Raw genomic sequence first — 12,914 nt, 5'->3', positions numbered from 1 at the left:
CCACAAGTTAGTACAGATGCTCGGAGAACTCATAGTTTCTGTTGGACTTCACTGTGGACACTGGATAATACTGGACAAAGCAGACACAGATGCTTTAATCTGTCATGACAGTGACCAACAACAACTTCAGTTAAAAACTTAATTTACATTTAGTGTTGGTTGTGGTTCTTGAAGTGTGTTGTTTATATGATGTGTCCATGATGTTGATCTTTTCCATCAGGTGCTGACGCTGGTTTATTACACCTAGATTTGACATTTCAAGTGCAGCTTCATTACACAAACCAATAACAGACATGAGCAAAATGGTATGTGATGCTAGGGCTGTGCAATTAATCGAAATTCAATTACGATTTCGATTATTACACGCAACGATTACAAAAATTATGTAATCAAGAAAAAACGATTATTAATTTTGAGTTGTTTAATTCACGCACATGCAAGCTACCATGAGCTGCTCTGCCCCACCCCCCTCTAAGCTACAGCTGCCAGCTAGCCGGCAGGTCCACCCCAAGAGGAAAGTTGTACCTAGCGGTCTGGAAAAATAGCAGGAGAATCGCAGCAGAAGTGCTTGATAAACAAAAAAGGCAAGTCAAATTCAATTGTATGGAATCACTTTGGGTTTGATGAAGAGCAAAAACCCATTACGTGCAAAAAGTCTTTCGTAGTTGTGTCCGCACCGACCGGTAACACAACAAACCTTTTTAACCATCTAAAGTTTAACCACCGCGACCTTTATCATAATCTTATGAAAAATTAAAACACATAAAAAAAAACTCCGTCTACAACTTCGTCCGCAATGCAATCTTCAGTCTCCGAATCTCTTTACGCTGCAACTCCCGTATTAACCTAACTGAAACCTCACGGCACGCCACTGAATTTACTATGTTTCATACTACACTGAACATACTTGAATTTATAATTTGCACTTTACGTGAGGTTTTTTTTTTTTATTGCTCCAGTTCTATGGCAAGTCTAGAGCAGTTTAATTCCAGTGCACTATTTGTTTACAAAAGGAAACATACTTGAATTTACAGTATACTTATTTGCATTCAAAGATTTTTTTGTTTCGTACAAAAGTGAACATACTTTGTTTTAATGGTTAAAAGCTTTATTTATATTTAAAGAGTATATCTTACATTGTTTTGCAAGAAAAAAATAAACAACTTTAAGGTTAACAAATAATCGTTTTTAATAATCGTGATTTCAATTATTGCTAAAATAATCGTGATTACTTTTTTTATATAATCGAGCAGCCCTATGTGATGCCATCATTTTCCAGTCTTTTCTTAAAAAATGTCTCCGGAAAGCAATTTTGAAAACTTCTGTTTTTGCACCAAAAACCAGTTTTTACATGCGAATGAAAGGCCAAAGATAGAAATATCTGTTATCTGCATTAGTGTAGATGAGGCATAAATCAAAATTATTAGAAGCTTTAAATCACAAGATCAGGAACTACAGGTGATTTTTTTTGGTCTTCATATTACTTGTTAAATCTTTGCGAACAGTTTAAACCTGCCTCAACTTTCATGCAGGACCAAAAATCAGCCTTTAAACTACAAAAAATAATGAATTGACATAAATCCTGATAATTACCATTACTGACAGTTATAAAGGTGCTAATCACAATAGCTCTTTTCCAATATCACCCAATTCTGATTAAATAAGACATAACATTTACTTTAACACATTACTTATATTGGTCAGTCAGATATATAGCTGGATATTTGTGTCCTGTTTTGAAAATATCATAAAGCACAGTTCAATATCAGTAACAGTAATAACACTCATCACCTTTCATTAGAACTGAGAGCTGTATTACTATGCAGGTTTTCTATTTATATGCAGGGTCTATTGTAAATATGCCCTGTACCTTGTGGCCTATGTATAGATCTCCATCTGGCAGAACAGGTGCAACCTTACAGGCAGTCAGAGCGCTCTGGAAATGTATCTCCATAAATCAATTTAGATATAATTACAGACAACACTATTCATCAGTCAGCATAGGCTCATATCATGTCTTCTGAAATGATTAGCATAGCAAGCTATTTTCACTGATGGAGTGATCAAATCTGAAAATACTTTGGACTTCTTCTCTTTCATCTGAGTTCAAATATTCATGTACGCTGGTATGAGCAGCCAGCTCCTCATTCACACAGAAAATTATAGTTAGGCTTCTATATGTGTTAATGCATTGTGAAGAGCTAATATTGACATGACATAATGCGGCAACAATGAAGCTCCAGAATTAGATATCAGATGTGGGGATTAATTTTTTTTTTTAACAATTAATTTAAACAAATGCAACAGATTGTGTTAAAATTTCGGTAATAGTCTACAGTATATATATATTTTTTTAGTTAAAGTATAGAAATTGGAAGAGTCATTATGCACTAAAATGGTCCAGTTATATGTGATGTTTTTGGATTCATGTTACTGTTGCATTAATGTACATGTTGCATTTTACTGCTGCAGATGTTTAAGGTTGAGCTCAGTCATCTAAACTTAACCATTGCTGTCCTCTGAGAACCACATGCCACTAAAAACTTGACTTTTCATGAGCTCAGAAAAACAGGCCTGCTTTCAGATTGGTGATAAAGCCTTTTCTATTGAATCCATGAGGGTTTTTAAGTGGGAGGAGACTTTTGTGAAACTTAATCCTTCAGACAATCACAAACTTAAAATCAAGATAGGATGGAAAAATGTAAAGATGAGAAAAGCATTTAGCCAAAAAGTACATTATGCACCTCAGATATGTAGTGAGGAATAAACTTGCACAAATGGAACAAATCCAAGCACCTCTAACTAAGGACAGGACAAAAACTTCCCAGTCCAGAGTATAATATGTATTTTCTAGTGGGTTTTTTTTTAAATCTTAGTTATTGTTAGGGATACACCGATCCGATACCAGTATCGGGCATCGGCTCTGATACTCAGTGTGTGTACTTGTACTCGTACTTGTAAAAGTAATCCAATACACTGCACCAATACCACTTACGGCTGTGGGACATTCACAGTTAAGTGCAGCAGGTACACGGCGGTGGAATAATGTGTGGGGAGTGTGAAGATTTTTCAAAATAAATGATGGTGATAAAAGTAACGCTGACTGCAAGTAACGTTAAAGATGGATACAGACGGAGCGTTCTGTCCGTCCTCTGCGTACATTCCATCCATTTCCAGGGGCTCACGGATGCGTACCCAGATGGAGAATACCAGCGGGAACCGTGGAGGTAGCGGATCTGTTCCAAGAGCGACTGTGTGAGTTAGAGAAAAACTACTGACATATTTATGACAACTACCCAGGGCTGGGCCGGTTTCCACCAGTGCCACCAGCAGAAGTGAAAACAAAACTTATGGCTCATTTCTCTTTTCTCTACCTGCTGAAGCTTCGCTTTTAAACCTTACCAGCGAAAACACTGCAATATTAGTATCCACATTAGTGTTACCCTTGTCATCTCCATGTTTGTTATTACTGACTTTCTTCTTCTCAAAAAACTTTACTTTTCTTCGTGGTATTTGTCAAGTATGGTTAATTAAGAGCGGCACCCCCTGGTGGATTAATTGAGAAACGCTCATTCCAACACATTAAATGTCAGTAGCAGCACCTTGTTCCAGTCAGACTAATGACAACGACAATAAAGCACATTTACAAAAGGAACTAAGAACTGGAATGGGATTATTAAGTACTCTGTATCGGTACTCAGTATCGGCAAGTACTCAAATGTAAGTACTTGTACTTGTACTCAATCTGGAAAAAAGTGGTATCGGTGCATCCCTAGTTATTGTGGTATCAATAAACCACAGTGTCATCTTTAAAGAAGCTACACGGTCACAAAAACAACAGTGAATTTCACTTTGAGGAGGTTTCCCATCTTTAAGTCCAAAGTTGCGTTAACCTACCCATCCACCCTGACCTCCATGTTTCCACTATATAAGTGTCAGTGGATTACAAACATTGCTTTGGCGTAAACTACATGTTGCTGAAGAACAAAAAAGTTATTTTTGCTTGCAACAACCAGCAATCAGTGGCTTATTTTACATCTGTTCATGAACTAATTTGACACTTCTTTGTTCCTTTAAATCATGTTAAAACCATTTGACCAGGATGCTCAGAATTTGGAAGACAATCACTGTTCCATCTCTCTAATACTGTTTAAGTCTTTAGTTTAGGATGCTGGTTAGTTTTAGAGGCTATGACAACTCTTCTACTCTTCATTATTTACTTGGTGTCTTGTGTTGATTGTTGTGAATAAACAAACTGACACTGATTTATGACTGTAAATCACAGATGCAGTTAGGTATAGTTATACAGTATCTGAAACTCCTGTATTTGCAAAAGTCCAAGTTTGATTTCATCACAGGGTATCCGCAGATACTTAAAAGGTCTTTTCTTCTTCTTCAACTCACTCGGTCTTAATGGACACTCCAGCCTCTGTGGTGAAAGTTTCCTTCCGGCGAAGGTCCTCCAGGGCACCATAGAGTTAAAAAAGTTAAATCTTAAAAAGTCTTAAATTGGATTGTCATACATAAGGCCTTATTTATCCTTAAAATTGATAATTAATCCATGATAAGACAATAATTTTATATTTGCTTTGAAAAACGTTGTAGATGATTTGTCAAATTTGTGATTATTGTTTAGCAATTTAATGGAGATGCCACCAACAATTATTCATGGGTGGAGGGGTTCAGGTACAGAAACCTTGGTCACAAAGAAACGTAAATGTAATATTATCTGAACTGAACCATGGTTAGGACTGGTTCAAGGAAAGAAGTGAGGCCTGTTGTACTGTTTGTGAATGTAACGTCTAGAGTCAATCAAAAAGGCTTGAAAAATGCATCAAAAGTCATGAACCTTGCTTCCAAAAATGTCCACATACCTTGTCATTAGCGAAAAAATCTAATATCTCAGAATCTGCCCACCAATGTAGTAAAGTATGATGTATTATTCCTGTGATAGGAACAGTCTGTGCTGTGACACATACATGTACAGACATTAAATACAACAGTAAATCCTAAATCATCGCTAAAATCACATCCAAGTTGCTTAGAGCAGAAGCACCAGAGACGACAGCAGAGAAAACACCCATTAGGATGTGGTCCAGATGAACAAAGATGGATCACCTGCTCTGTAGTTGACAATCATAAAACCTGCTGGTCCCACTCCACTGTGCTGATGGACTGAACTTGTGTGACATGCAGAATCAGGGAAAGTGCTGATTAATTAGAAGCCAGCTAATTGGTAGCCGTCTGAAATAAACATAACGACCTGGTGACACACAGTATGAGCGGTGTAAACGATCAGGCTCATGGCACCCTGACAGCGGAGTTGAGGGGGGGGCGGGGGAACAGTGGATAACGTTACTTTATCTGCCCAGATGAGCGGTTTAACTGCACAAACAGGCACATAATATAGACAGATGAGATCTGCCCTCAAATGTGAGCGGCTGCTAGAACTAGCAGAACTCAGAGCATTTGCCAAGAACTGTTTACTTACCTGTCACTGGGATTACAAAAACACATGCAGACACACAACTCCGTTACTACTACAGACTACACCTTTACACATATTGTGGTGTATTGTGCATCTGCACAGCCATATATAAAGGAACGTTTGGAAGATATTGTTTACCGAGTCAAATGAGAAAACTGATACCACTCTCGGATCTGTTGATAAATGCATGGTTATGGAGCCTCTGAGTGCCAAAAAATAAGTTTTGTTTTTGGGGAACTCAAAAAAACACACTGGTGTTGTTTCTTGAGCTGAATACCTGTTGTTTATAAAAGACAGAAACAATACTTTAATTTTATTTAGGTGCTAAAGTCTCTAACTTGCCTTTTGCAGAACAGATGATTTTGTCAGTCATCACTTGATCTGAAAGCAAATAAGGAAGGAATGTTTTAAATGGTGCAATTATCACACTAAACATGTTACAATATACAATACACTGAACTGTTTGAGGACAGACTTGTAATACTGTGAGCCGCATAAGGCCTATCATTACAATTATTTAACTGGTTTATATTTTATTGTTCCTCTCTATTGCTTTAACTTTAAGAGGCAGCTGATAAAAAATCAGTCCCTAGCGACACGGACATGCTGTGACCCTGTGAAACCTCACTTGGCAGATTGAAGGAAAAGTAACTCTGAGGTCCCCCCCTACTCCCTCCCCCCTCTTTCCCTGGTATTGTAACTCTATATCTGCAGCTCAACCATCGCTGAGGTGATTAAAGCAGATCTGAGCCAACCGAGTGAAATGCAGTCTACAGGAATGTTCCACTTGACCATCCAGAGCATACCAAGTGAGAACGAGAGCGGGTGTTTGGGAGGGGGTTAAAGTTTCACTAGACCTTCTAATGTTGTAGCAGTCAACCAAACATTTAAGCTAATAAAAAATTAGATGGCTGGTGACGTTGGCTTAGATGGTCGGTTGATTTGTGAAATGTTAGAATATTAATGGAACCATGGTGACATTAAAGCAGTAAAAGTGGTTGCATCTCTTTTCATTTGTAAGGTTATTAACTGAACATGAATGGTGGGTTTGTGCAATAATGGTATTCTTCATTGAGAGACAGAAGGAGAGATTCAAAAAGGTGTAATGACAATAATAATATTAACTCCTCACGTTAATATTATTGAATTACTTGAATTAATGTTACACAATGAAGTATAAAACTGTCCCCACTAACATCTGATGTCCACTTATAATGCTCTAACCTAAAACAGGTGCACCCTTTCCATCAGGTGTCTGTTCACTCTTTTAAATGAATATACTCATTACTAAACCTGTAATTCACTACACACATAAAAAAAATAGCACCAGAGCAAATCCATCCGCTCTGAAATGCAACTAAATCCGAACCATCTCTTGAACATGTTTCCACTAATATTTTCTCGCTGTTTTTCTATTCTAACAGTGAACGCATTTAGTAGTTATGACTCATCTACAAACATATCTGTCATGTAACGCAGCAGAGTCTCTAAATTCTACCTGCAGGCGGCAACAAAGTCTGGAACGTATAGCTGCAGGTGATTGTCATCTATATTTTATAACCCTTCATAAAGTAAACTCCAGTTATCTGCCACAAACTGTGTATTTATTTTTATTTCTTAACAATCATAAAAATCATCACCATTGTACTGTTTATATGCCACCAATAAAACATTAATTTGAGATGGTGATGTTCACCTAATATGGTGCAGAAACCGCCTCTTAACACATGACTTAGCGTTTGTCATTATTATGAACAATAACCGAGCACCTGCCTCTGACAGCACTGACACACACATACACACACACACACACACACACATACACATATAAACACACTCACCTTCATCCTGGGGTCAGAGTCACATTCTTTAGACAGAGATAAATTGCCTGGTGCACAGGTGTTCTTCCCACTCATCCAAACACACATTGCGTCACTGTCCTTGTGCCCTCCTTGCCACAGATCACAGCAGGGTGTCGCAGCACAGAAGAACATATCTGGGAAAGTAATGCTTTTAAGAGCTGACCTTTAACAGGTTTGTAGTCTGTTCTTCTGTGACTGTCCTGGATGCATATCTGTTACAATTGTGGACAAATACAGACACATATATTTAATTGAACCTCCATAGAAACTTAAGTCATTTAGCACAGATCAGATATTTATATCAGAACTTTTAATTCTATTACAGCTGTGATGCTTTGGTATCAACTCAAATTTTAACAACTGCTGCTCAGTTGTTAAAATGTGTTATACTGTGGAATAATTACTTCTAAAGCACCTGGAATGCACTTTAATTTAGTTTTGGTTGAGATTAAAGCTAAATTACAATGTTTAAACTATATACATGTTTTCATTGTTGATAATTTCTCTTGCATTACTGCTACAAAAACAGACAAAACACTATCTTAGATCCACCTACATTATAGTTTCCATGTTATTCTGAGGTTCATATAAAATGTATTACACTGTATAATAATTACTTCTTAAGCACCTACAATACTCTTTAATTTACTTTTGGTTGACATTAAAGCTAAATTACAATGTTTAAACTTTATATATGTTTTCATTGTTGGTCATTTTTCTAGCAAACAGACAAAACACTATCCTAGATCCGCCTACATTGAAGTTTCCATGTTATTCTGAGGTTCATATAAAATGTATTATGCTGCATAATAATTATTTTTAAAGCACCTAGAATACACTTTAATTTACTTTTATTTGACATTAAAGCTAAATTACAATGTTTTAACTGTACATATGTTTTTGTTGATCATTTCTCTAGCAAACCGACAAAACACTGTCCTAGATCCACCTACATAGCCTACCTATAGTTTCCATGTTTGACATTGAAATGAGGAATGTTTTGCAGGAGGTGCTGGAGGATACAACAAAATTAGTCTGGTTTAATTCATATATCAACACATTTTCAAGAGAAACTTCCTTACACATGAACTTCTCCTTTGTCACTATGCTCTTGTCCAACTTCCCTGACCAGTTAATTAGCAAAGGAGACATCTCCAACCAAGACATCACCCTTAGAGGCACCCCTCGGTGTGTAGAATCAAGGTGTTAAAATGGGGAACTGATTTATTAAGTTCTAATTGTTGGTGTGGATGTCTCTCCGTCAGACAGGGGCTGAGGTTACTGACAGACTCCGCTGAGTGCTAACTTTTGTCAGCTGGCAGATTCATAGCAGACTGAAACCTCCCGCTGGGGAAAGAATATTTTCGAAAAGTCGCAAAGTTGTTGCCACCACTCGAAAATTGCCCCTTGTGTCCTGGAGGGGGTATGGTTTGTTTTTTCACCTACAGGCAGGCAGATGATTAATGACAAGGGGGGATGACAGAGGTAGCATGAGCAGGGCGAAACAGGAGAAAGAGAGGACGACAGAGTTGAGAGCAGGGGGTCGTTGGCCTAAAATATCCTGGCGTGGGGGTCGGCAAGGGCAGCAGCGGGGTCGCCGTGCTCGCCTACAGGCCGAGAGCATTCACAGACCAACACACACATGACTTACTGTAGATAGCAGGAGATTGCAGAGGCTCAAAAAAAGTGAGGCTTGTCTGGCCGGGCTATTTGTGGAGCAGAAATTCAGCTACGGACACATACTGTCATTCGATGATGGATCAGTGGCAGAGGAGCAGATCAGATAGGGTGGACTAGAGGGGCGGACGGGGCATCTTGTTGCAACACAAGAGGTTTTTTGGGAAAACAAACCTCAGCTGTAGAGCCATGTGCCTGGCCATGTCAAGCCATGAACAATCACAAACTTCTGCTGGGGTCCGGTCACAGATAAAGTTTGTTTTGTTTAGTTCGTGCCACAGTGGGAAGAAAGCGGTTTTGTATTTGGTTTCACATCAACTCACACAGCTTGTTCACTGCACAGAGTTGTCATTAACATTGAGCCTGCCAAGTTACAGATTCAAAACAAATCTGACTCCAGACCTGTAACTTTATCTGACACGATGGCCTTTTCCATAATTGACAATCACTGGTGTCATTACCATATCTGCACGTACAACAGTATTTATAAGTAGGAATGGGTATTTGGAACTGGGTCCAAAGTGTGGTTTCATATCAACAAATCTTACAAAGGTCCTTTTAATATCTCTAAAATAAAAAATGTCATCCAAGACTGGAAAACACCTAAGAGATCCAGTTTTAAAGTAGTTCCAAACAGATAATCAGAGGAGCTCTACACACCTGAACCACATGCATGTATGTTTTCTACTCTGTAACTAACCTTTATCGGACTCTGAGATAATAAAACCATTGTAGGAAAACTTTTTTCACAGAACAATGATCAGGGACTAACACAGAAAGGCTGGATAAAATGGCCTCAAAACTGTATCTTTGTATTTTTTTGGAATGAATGAACATATGATGTATATCAGTATTTTTTTCCAATGCAGGCTAAATGTTCAGCTGTCAGTCAAAGCCACATGTAAGATGTCATAAGCATTTGAAATAAAACAGACTGATCAAAATACAATTGCTTCCTTGTTTAGAAAATACAGCTGCAAAACAGAATAATAGCTTATACTAAATAAAAATAGGCCTGCAGTGTTTCCCACAGGATTGAATTAATTTATTGTGGCATATGATCTGCTTTTCACAAGAATTGTACAAATGCAGCATTAAATATGTAAATAAATAACAGCGGTACCCGAATGTTGTCACCCCATTAATATTAATTTGGATCGGATCAAGTGCCAATGACAGTGTTGTATCTTTGATTATTTGTAGTGTTAATGTTGTTAGGCTAGTGGATATGAATCTGTCAGGACTGACAGTTGGTCCACTTGAACCTGCTGAAGTGTGTGCAATATGTTTCTCTACCTTTGATGGAATAAAGCAAAAGTTTGGACAATAAATGAATTCAGACAACATACATAACTGAAGGCTGCAGACATGTGCAATAATCCTGAGGCAGTGGCACAAAACACAGCACTGCATTTTTTTTTCCTGTTATGTGAAATGTGCAAATATTCTCAGTTGATGATTAGACTGTGATACAAACGCTGGCATGGATTTACAAATCAAATCTGTTATATAGTATAATATCAAACTGGAGAGGCACAATTAATCAAATCACAATATCAGCCTGTGCAAACCCAAACATCAAACACTGGATCAGTGACAATGGATGGATACACTGGGTTCATGTTCAGTTAATGATAGGCTTTGTTGAAAAAGTCATGCTTTCTTCAGTTTCTCCATTTCTGATATTATGACAATCAACTTTAATCTGAGCTTTTATGAACATCTACATCATCAAGAAATTAAATATGGGAAAATACCTGATAATCATTGAAAAAATGCAAAATACCAAGGATAATAATATAATAAATGGTGATAAATTACTTAAGAAACATTAAATACAGAGAAAAATTCATTTGGGAACTGCCACAAAAGGTCTTTATGGGTTAAAGGGCAATGTGTGACACACAGCACATAGAAGGACTCTTCTTACTATTTTTGAGGGGTTTGTTTTTTATTAGGCTAATTTAGGTTGCTATGTTTGCATTGGAAAAACTATACTATACTATAGTATACTATACCATACTGCCATATAATCTTTAATTTTTGAGTATTTTCCTCGATAACCAATGCAAATACCCAAAATACACCTGCAATGATCACAGTGTTTTTCACCGTATCTCACAGCCCTTCATCAAACTAAGTCACTATAAACACTCTGTAGTGAACATGGAAACACCATCATCTTCTACAGCATTGATTCACCAGTAAAACCCATTGAGTTTGATAAATGATAGTGGATGGACACACTTGTTTTATGTTCAGTTAATGATATTTTACAGAAAAAGTCACTTTTTCTTCAGTTTTGTCTGTTTCTGATATAATAACCCTGTATTTTAATCTGAGCTTTAATGAACATTTACATGATCAGTGAATTAAATATAGGGAGAAAACTGATTTTCACTGAAAAAAAAAATAAATACAGAGGATAATATTACAACAAATGGTGATAAATCCCTTAAGAAAAGTTCAATACAGGGAAAATTCATTTGGGAACTGCCACAAAAGTAGCTCTGGGTCTTTATGGGTTAAATCCTGGTGAGGTCAGAAAAAGAAGGAGTGAGTGGAGAATGAACTCAAATAGTAAAATCTGTTACTTCTGCGTCTGCTTTATCTGTTCCCCTCCTCCTCCACTTCACACTCTACCCATCAGTGGCTGAACAGCTTGACTGGGTTTGGAATAGCACCATTGACCCCTGGGCCAAAAGTCTGCAGATCCTGTCACAGACCCCCCTGAGTCCACTGTGCCCTCTGTGATTTATATATCTGCTCTGAATTTACAGCTTGTGAAATCCTCTCCGTTAACAGCAGGGCAAGGGAGAATGAAGAACTAGGGAGGTGAGAGCTGAAGAACAATGGACCTTTCCACTGGGACATAGATTAGTGCACTTATGTGTGAATATTTATTTGCATATGCACTGACAAGGTATTTGGACGGCGTGCATTCATGAGCATACCATAGCAAGGGTTAAAAGTGTGTGTCTGTGTCTAAGTATGTTAACCTACATGTGTGTGGCGTGTAGATCCGTCTGTGGTGATACAATTGTGCTTTAATATATGGATTCATCTGAATGACATGATTGTACTGCAAGTGTATGTATATATAAATATCAATGCCTCATCCTGTGTGCGTATACATGTGTGTACATTCCTCAGTTGGAGCACCTGGCGCAGAGGAGAGCTTATAAATTCCCACGATAAGGAGGGTGGAAGTGTCACATAGCTGGGTGTCATTTTTTTAAGATGTGAGGAAATGCCGCCCAGCTTGATTTCCTTTTGAAATACAGCAATACTGAAAATGATGCTATGTTTCCCATGCTACGGAAACTTTTATGAGGAATAAAAATAACAAAATCCATCTTTTTAGTGACCAACAGATTTGTTTGTGTGTGCCTCTGCAAGCCAGATGTGTGACTGCACCTTTTCTTCTTCTCTTTTTAACAATTGAAGATAAAGAACTATTTTTTTGCCAACCTACAAGTGAATTTTTCTGTACATTTAATCTTTCCTAAGTGATTTATTTACATTTATTATAATATTATCTACTGTATTTTGCCTTTTTCTGTAAAAAATCAGGTAAAATATATAATCCACTGACCATGTGGATGTTCATCAAAGTAAATTCAAAGGTTATTATATCGAAACAGAGCAAAATATATGAACTGAACATTAAAACAAGTATCTACATACAACTGTCATTTGTCAAACTACATGGGTTTTGTTGGTGAAAATGACAGTGTTTCTATGTTCACCATGGATCCTCTGAATGTCAAAAAAGACAGATATGATGCTGTGGAAAAGCTGAGAAACTGCATTTTGCCAGAATTATTTCAATGTATTGATAGGATTAGTGATTATTTAAACAGTTTAGATAAGTAGATGCTTTAGTT

This window comes from Sphaeramia orbicularis, chromosome 21 (genome assembly GCF_902148855.1).
Source record: "Sphaeramia orbicularis chromosome 21, fSphaOr1.1, whole genome shotgun sequence".
NCBI lineage: Eukaryota > Metazoa > Chordata > Actinopteri > Kurtiformes > Apogonidae > Sphaeramia > Sphaeramia orbicularis.
This window is presented reverse-complemented; position numbering follows the sequence as displayed.